Raw genomic sequence first — 8650 nt, forward strand, 5'->3', positions numbered from 1 at the left:
CCCAGTCCTACCCAGAAGTAGGCAAAGTAAGGAATACAGACCCACTAGGGAGCATTTGAAGATACCCCCTTCTCAGTTACATTTGGCCTGAGTTACCAGAAGCGGCCTTCCAGCCCTCTCTGCCTTCTCCTGTTACAGAGTTCCTACATGTGCTTCCTTGGCCAACGGGGTGCATCCTCTCTGTTCTTTGTCAGGTGAGAGCATGTTCACGAACACGAATTCTTGCCACTTCCAATGGGCAGGGGCTCTGTGGATCTTTTCTCCCTTCCCGGCAGGCGCCGGGTCCTAGAGGTCAGTTTCTAGGCATTCTGGGACAGGGTGGTGTTGAACAGGACACCTCATCGGGCCCATTTGTTTCTACCTCCTTCACCTCTCCTGCCTCCTCCAACAGTGGCACCCCGTACTTGCAGCACCGCGCCACTCACAGCTCTCCAGTGCTCTTAGGTCAGTGTGTCCCGCTTCTTCATCACAGCGCAGATGAACAAGAGCCCTTGGGCAGAAAGAGCTCACATCTTCCATCTGTCCACTCTGGAAAATTTGACGTGTACCAAGTCCTCAGGTCAGGCTAAGGAGAGTGCTTGAAAGCATTTCATTTCCCAGTGGGCACACCGAGCCTGAGGTTCCAGAGATTCCCGAGATTCCCACAGGGGCAAGCAGCACAGAAAGCAGAGTGAGCACCCGGACGGGGAGTGCTGTGGAGCCCCCTCAAAGTCTTGGTGAACTTGCTCAAAGAAACTTTCTCTCCAGCTGAGAGAGCCTTTTTTTTCATCTCCTGAACCTTTGAAGACTCCAGACTCCTCCCACCATGCTAGTTGTTGATTATGGGTGAACCAGAGTGGTTACCCATTGAAAGAACAGATGGCAAGAGTTGTGCTATATCTGAGAGGAAGGGGATTGAGTTTTGGTTTTGGTTTTATGCAGATTCTTCCCTCCAAACACTTGTTCACTCAGTAACATATATTCCTGGGGTTTCTCTTAAATGTCATGGCTGTTAAGAGCTAGAGGTACAGCAGCACATGGACAAAACATTTGTCCTTTTGGTACTTCCTTCTGGTTGGAGTGACAGTTCATAAACAAATATTTGTAATCTAATGGCAGATAGTGGTGAGCTAGGCTTGCCAGGATAGGATGATGGCTGTGATACTTCGGGGTGTCGCATGCCGATGTCCCTTTGGAAGAGGTGCAGTTTGAACATACTCGGGGATGGGGCCATTGGGTGCAGAGGGCAAGGCTGCGCTCCAGGGGCCCTGGCTCACTGCTGCACGGAGATTGGAAGGCCTGCAGGGACCTGGCTCCCCTCCTGAGGACGGGACTCCTCCGGGCTGCTGCTAGACTGGCTCCGCAGGGCTGGTTGGCCAGGGGCCATGCAGGGAGACGCTGCACCCCCGTCTGGTCCAGGAAGAGAGTTCTCAGACCTGAAGTCCAGCGTGGCAGGGATGAGCCCCAGCCCCAGCTCCCACATGCTGTGTGTCACTGGCTGAGCAGCTTAACCTCTCTGTGGCCTAGCTTCCTCACCTGTAAAATAAGGGTGATGGCACTCACTTGAATGCAGTGAGGATGCATGCAGCAAGTTAGCAGTAGGTGCTGAGAGCGGTGCTCTGTAAATGCTGACTATAGCAAAGTGGAGAGGGGACGTGTGCAAGGGCAAGGCCAGCGGGTCACCTCCTGTACCTTCGGGGAGGTGAGAACTGATGATGCAGAGTGACTCCTCTCAGCGTTTGGCTTCCGTGGTCCGGGTGCCGCCTGCACCACGGCTGCTTCTCACCTGTCAAGGGTGGGAACTGACGCCCGAAGGGAAGTTACATAATGGCAATAAACATCATGACAGGCACCGATATTTTTAAATTTCAGTTTCTTCTATTTAATTAATTAATTGATGATAGTCACAGAGAGAGAGAGAGAGGCAGAGACACAGAGGGAGAAGCAGGCTCCAGGCACCGGGAGCCCGACATGGGATTCGATCCCGGGTCTCCAGGATCGCGCCCTGGGCCAAAGGCAGGCGCCAAACCGCTGCGCCACCCAGGGTTCCCTCTTCTATTTAATTTAAAACCTGAACTTCACCACTAAATTGATCACATGGCTAACTAATGGAAGGCAGCCTGCAGTTTGAGAACCACCGGCCTGTGGGTCATTTAGGAGAGCCCTTACAGCGGAGATTTCAGCCTGAACTCTGCAATTGTAGCTACCGAGGGTTCGTTCTGCTGTTTTGAGAAAGCTGCAGTCTCTCTGGGTCTCTGCACATGGGAGTCTGACATCTTCAAATCTCATTGACCACACCTTCATTTTAAAGGTGAAGTAGCTCATAATCTAAACAAACCTTTAAAAAAAAGATACCAAGGCACATAGAAGGAGCTGGGGAAGGTACTTCCAGTTAAAATAACTCTCCTGCCCTGTGGTTCTCTGTCCCACGTCAGTCCCCTGCCTGGCTCTTAGCTCATCTCCCGAGTCTGGAAAGCTTCCTACCCAAGGACACCTGACTCTCCCTCTTCTGTCCCTGTCCTTCAGCTGCTTCTGGCGCCTACCATGCACCACACCCTTGACCATGTGACTGCTTCACGTGCCTCCTCCATGCACAGGCTCTCTGGGCACCGGGGTCCCCACCCGGGCACGTGTGACCAACACTGCAGCCGTCTGCACCTGGAATGGGACCTCTTCCTGTCCCTCCGGTCCAGGGCACCCTTTCCAGGCTGCCTGGCTGCCTTCCTGCTCTCGCGCTGCCCGGGGGCCACACACGTAGGGCAGCAGGGACCCTACGGCTTTCTCTAGAACCTTGAGCTCAACTGGAACAGTCCTAACCTTTTCTTTTTATAGATTTTACTATCCTGAAAAGAGAGATCGTATCATTTACCAACATGTAATTTAAAAAAAAAAAAAACTACTGAAATATAAACAAAAGAAAGGCAACATGTATTGAACTCAGGTGTGTTTTACATAAAGGTCTGGGCGTGACTACCCTAGAAGAGATGACCTGGAGGTTCAATCTTGTTCCTGCAAGAGGCCTGCAGGGAGAGTGACAGGCTGGGTTTCCGACGCCTGCGGCAGGACTGCTGGAGATGGGATTTTTGTTAAGTTAACCAGCAAAACAAAGTACCCTCTGCCCTCAAGTTTAGTTGTGTTCCTGGAAAGCACAGGGTATGTCGAAAAAAAATATTTGTGTCAAATAGAGTTGAGCTCCAGGCTCAAATGGTTATAAGCATTTTGCATCCCTACAGGAAGGACAAATAAGACACTAGAAGGCTTGTGAATGAGACAGGCCTTTGCAGTGTTGGGGCTGGCCTCTGCATCCAAGGAGAGGCTCCCTATTACTGTGATAACCAGTGAGACACCCCTGAACAGAGTGTCCCCTAAGGATGCCATCACGCTGCTGACGACCTGATCCCCGGCATACTGACCCCCGTGCATTCTGCCCCGGACTGAAATCTCCCTGATGCCTCAGCCTTTGGCTTCCAGTCAACCCTGGACCCTTAGACCGACTGCCATCCCCAGGCCTCTGTGTGGTCCAGGTCCACCACCGTGTGAGCCTTGCCTCTTCCCGGCTTGCCTGACTGTGGTGCACGCTTCAAGATGATGCCGTGGGCTGGGAGGCACTGCCCTGGCCCGTGTCCTCCAGGAGGGCAGGGGCAGGCCTGTGATTTGCCTCCAGCCTCGAAGATGTCCATCTGGCTGCTCTTGAAAGCCAGGATTCTCTCAGGCAGGCATTGGGAGTGGGGAACAGGTGGTGAATGTCCTGCCTCATCCTTCCTCCTGTATGCACCCGCACCCCCACATACAGAACACCAGGAGAGCAAGAAAAGGGAGTGACTGCTCTTTACCCACATGTATGTACGTGTATTTTTGCCATACCCAGATAGAAAGATGAGCCTGTGGTTCCAGCATGTAAGAAATCTGCCCATAGGGGCGTCTGGGTGGCTTAGTTGGTTAAGCAACTGCCTTCAGCTTGGGTCATGATCTTGGAGTCTTGGGATTGAGCCCCAAGTCAGGCTCTCTGTTCAGCAGAGAGTCTGCTTCTCTTCCTCCCCGCTGCTGTGCTTGCTTGCTCTTACGTGTGCGCTCTCTCTACTCTCTCTCAAATAAAATCTTAAAAAAAAAAAAAATTTTGCCCTTAACGTTGCTAGTGCAACAAACATGCTGTATATTGGTCTGCGGAGTGGGGGTTGGATGATTTGTGGAGTAGACGCATGAACAGAAAACGTCAGAAATACACAGTGGAATACCAAGAATTTGGCTAGAAATGCACAATACCTGGAGAATGCAGGATATGCAACTTTTAGTGATAACGATTTGGGCCTGGGTTGGACTCAAGAAAATGAGATGTTAAAAATCAAAGCAAGGCAGGCAAAGCAAAATCTTTGAGGATCATCTGCCCAGGACTTGAATGTGTTGGCAACAAATGGATGAAGCAAAATGTGTGTGGGGGGTGGTGGTGGTGTAGATTTTAGATGGGACCCTCCAGAATACATCTTTGTGTATGTTAAGCCCCAACACAAAGCCTGCAACACGCATACTTTATCTAGAGCAGATGATCCTGCTTCTCCCTCTGGTAGCCGTTTCTAGTGCCAACAATTGCTGTGACCAGGTCATGGACAGTAGCCTAGAAGGAGGCAGGAGGACATAATGGGTAGGAGGCTGGGCTTAGGATTTCTGGGTTCTAATTCTGGCACTGACACTTGACTCTTGGTAGCCTTGGGCAAATCTCACGTGTACTCTGCCTCCATTTACTTATTTGTAAACACAATGACTAATAACAGTATTTATTCCCTAGGGTTCTTGAAAAGTTTAAAGGAATGGAAGTGGAGCCTGCAGATGATAAATGTTAGCTGTGATGGTGGAGACCTGGAGTCAGCCTGCTTACCCTGCACACCATCCATGCAGGGAATCTGCCAGGGTTGCAGGAGAGCTCGTGGTTCTCCTGGTTGGTGAGACCTGGCCCGGAGCTTAGCCCACAGGCCCCGTAATGCTCTCCTGGTCACACCCTCACTGCTTTGGTCCCTGGACATGTTAATGGTTAACAGTCTAATTCTACAGAGATCTCCGTTGTCCAGATCACACTGTGTGACAGATGACATTTCTCAGGACTTCTCTGATTAGAGATGTGGAGGACTAGGAGGTCGCCCATCTTTAGTCCTGAGTCCCTACTGATGGATTGGGGCAGAGGAGTGGTATCAGGCTGTAGGACACAGTCTGCTGCTTATGGGTTGTTTTTTTTAATTTTTATTTATTCATGATAGTCACAGAGAGAGAGAGAGGCAGAGACATAGGCAGAGGGAGAAGCAGGCTCCATGCACCGGGAGCCCGACGTGGGATTCGATCCCGGGTCTCCAGGATCGCGCCCTGGGCCAAAGGCAGGCGCCAAACCGCTGCACCACCCAGGGATCCCTGCTGCTTATGTTTTGATTCTGGTCTGGCAAGTTCAGCCCAAAGCACATGACTCCTGACAGGAGCCTCGCATGAAGAGTGCTTGAGACTTGCCAGCTCTGTGGCAGAGTCCCCAGCTGGTACCATGGCACGTGTACTAACATGGGATCCCAGTGCAAGACCCCAGAGACCAGTGGGACTTTACCTCTCACCTCTAGTGGTGATGAGTTTTACCGCACACATTAGATATGAATTTGCTGAGAATATTATGTATGTGCTTGACTCATGTGCCTAATACACATAAAAATAGAAACACGAAATACAGCAGTTTAAAATGCCTTGACAATGTGATGACATCATGGTATCCATTAGCTAATATCTCAAGCCACTTAAGTGGTTTAGGGTGAGATTCATCACTCAGAATTTATCAATGTCTGTTTCAAATTGTGCTTATTAATTAGACATTATTTTCTGATTGCCTTCTTATCAGATCATTTTATTGAGCTCTTAACAGAACTTGGGAAGACCTCTCAGTAGGAGAAGGAGGAGGAGGAGGAGGAATTGGCTCCACTATTACCTGTCATTTGCTTGTACTTAGGTATTATTTTCAATCAGTGATTTATTTGAAGGAGTCTTTTTAACCCATTTGTCCATGTTGTGGGTGTTAAGTTTTAAACCAGTTAACAGGGATCCCTGGGTGGCGCAGCGGTTTGGCGCCTGCCTTTGGCCCAGGGCGCGATCCTGGAGACCCGGGATCAAATCCCATGTCGGGCTCCCGGTGCATGGAGCCTGCTTCTCCCTCTGCCTGTGTCTCTGCCTCTCTCTCTCACTGTGTGCCTATCATAAATAAAAAATAAAAAATTAAAATTAAAAAAAAATAAACCAGTTAACATAAGTGGTGACAACCCTTACTAGTGTCCATATGCACTGCAGTACCTCTTAGTAAGCTGAAAATGGATGAAGTGTGAGTTCCCTTCCCTCAAGGGAACCTGCAGGAGTGTGCACCCCACGTGTGACACATGTCACCCAACTGACAGCCCAAGGGAGTGTGATGATGTCAACTTGTATACTTAATCTGGGTGGAGCCTCATTTCAATCTAGTTTTTTTTCCAGGAATTCTGTAATTTTATCTCTAAATACTTCAGTATGTATCTGACAGATAAGGAAAAAACGAAAGACTTAAAAACAAATAATTCTAATAAAGCTGCTATATAATCTCATCTAAAAGCAATAATTTTTAAATATTACTAAATAGCCAATGTTTACATTTCCCTAATTGTCTTGTGAATTGTGTGTGTTTTCTGACAGTTTATTCAAACTGGGCACTCAACGAAGTCAGTTCATTGAGACTGGTCTGTGTATCTCTCTCTTATTTTGTTGTAATTTTTTTATTGAAGAGACCAACACATTTACCCTGTAATTTTCTAGTCTGATGGAATCCCCATGATTTTGCCTAAAATGTTTCTCTAGTCCTTCTTTTTTCTATCCATTAATGGTTAGATGCAGAGGTTTAGTCAGATTCAAGTTGGTTTTTGGGAATGTCAAGACAACTTCATAGATGTTGTTGGTCCTTCACCGGGATACACTTCATGTCAGGTTTTCTATTGTGATTATTATTGCCTAGATCCATTAATTCACTAGGAGTTTTAAGATGGTGTCATTAGATCAGTTTTTTTCTGTTTATTAGTGGGAATTCTTTTCTCATCAATTCTTCTATTACCCTGCAGTTTCTTTTGTGGAGGCAAGGCACAAGGGGTAGTGGAAGGGGAGGTGAGCCGGGGGATGGGATGACTGGGTGATGGGCACTGAGGGGGGCACTTGACAGGATGAGCACTGGGTGTTATACTAGTATATGTTGGCAAACCAAACTCCAATAAAAAATATACATATTAAAAAAAAGATGGTTATAATGATAAAAGCCTGGTGTGCAATGGTGCTACACTCTGACAGGGAAATGCAGGACAGCTCTAACAAGTGGTGCAATGATAAGAGGTGTGGATAAGGCAAACTAAGCTTTCTGATTATTACTTCAAGTCCGATGATAGAAATAGGAAGGAAATTGGAGAAATAGTAGAAAGAAGAGGTTAATCTCTGATTTCAATATTGCTCATTTTAAGGAGTCCTCAGACCAGAGACAAAAATAGGAGACTCCAGATATTATATACAGGTGTGAACAAAAAGGTAGCCATTACAACAAAACCATAAGCTTTCAATGGTGGCCTGAAGATGGCCCCATAGTCTTTGAGATTCCTTCTGTGAAGAGGTGGACTCTTTCATCTTCTTAAACCAAGGCTGACTTGAGAGAACTGCTTGGCCCACAGAATGTGATGGAAGTGACATCCTAGTTCTAATGGGGTTGGATCCCAAGAGGCCTCTGTGAGCATGCTATCTCAGGAACCTGGAGCTACCATGTATGATGTCCAGCCAGCCTGAGGATGTTTTGCTCAGGAGCCCCAGCTGAGCCCATGCTTCCAGCATCTACTTCAGGTCACCAGACTTGAGAATGAAACCCCCTTGAGCCCTCCAGACTGACACACACACACCAGCAGAATACCACGGAGGGACCTCTGCTCTTGCCTCCTGGAACAGAGGAGTCATCCAGCCACGCCCTGCCCGACCATATGACATAAATTCATGTATCAGCATGAGTTCACAATATGTTTTATCTTTAAGAAATTACATGCTGCTCACTGAAAAGCCCTAGAAATAGTCATCAATCCTAGCACTGAGCACCCACAGTATTGTACTGTGGTCTCTAAATACCATTTCCCATATTAAAAAGTCCCAGGGCTCCTTGTTTGAATGGCTGATCCCAGGTCTGGGCAGGAAGCACACAAGGTAAATGTAAAATTCATCATCCAGAAAATAAGGAAGCTACCAAAAATTTCTAGGAACATGTCAAAAAAAAATCAAGAGTCAATCTAAATGGTATAATATGAGCATTAGATTAAATCTCCTAAGTTCATAATTATGTCAAAAAGCTCATTGGTCATGATTGGAGGATGGTATTGAACACATCACTACTTTGAAAACTGGCAAAGCAAACAAATCTGGCCTCTATTGTGCCTTGCCTCAATCCAATTTTTATATTAGTCTCTACGGCCTTATGAATTGACTGGTGCCATCCCATTGTCTGAGTTGTTTGTACCCTGCTGTGGAGAGTGCAGCCATAGACTGTGTTGGGACCGCTCAGGAGGGAAACCAAAAACATCCTGAGCCTTCCGTCCTCAGCAGAGGGAGATCTGCGTTTGAGTGGAGCACTTCACATAAAGAAGACCCACTGGAGCTGGAGCTA

This window comes from Vulpes lagopus, chromosome 3, assembly GCF_018345385.1.
Source record: "Vulpes lagopus strain Blue_001 chromosome 3, ASM1834538v1, whole genome shotgun sequence".
Lineage (NCBI taxonomy): Eukaryota > Metazoa > Chordata > Mammalia > Carnivora > Canidae > Vulpes > Vulpes lagopus.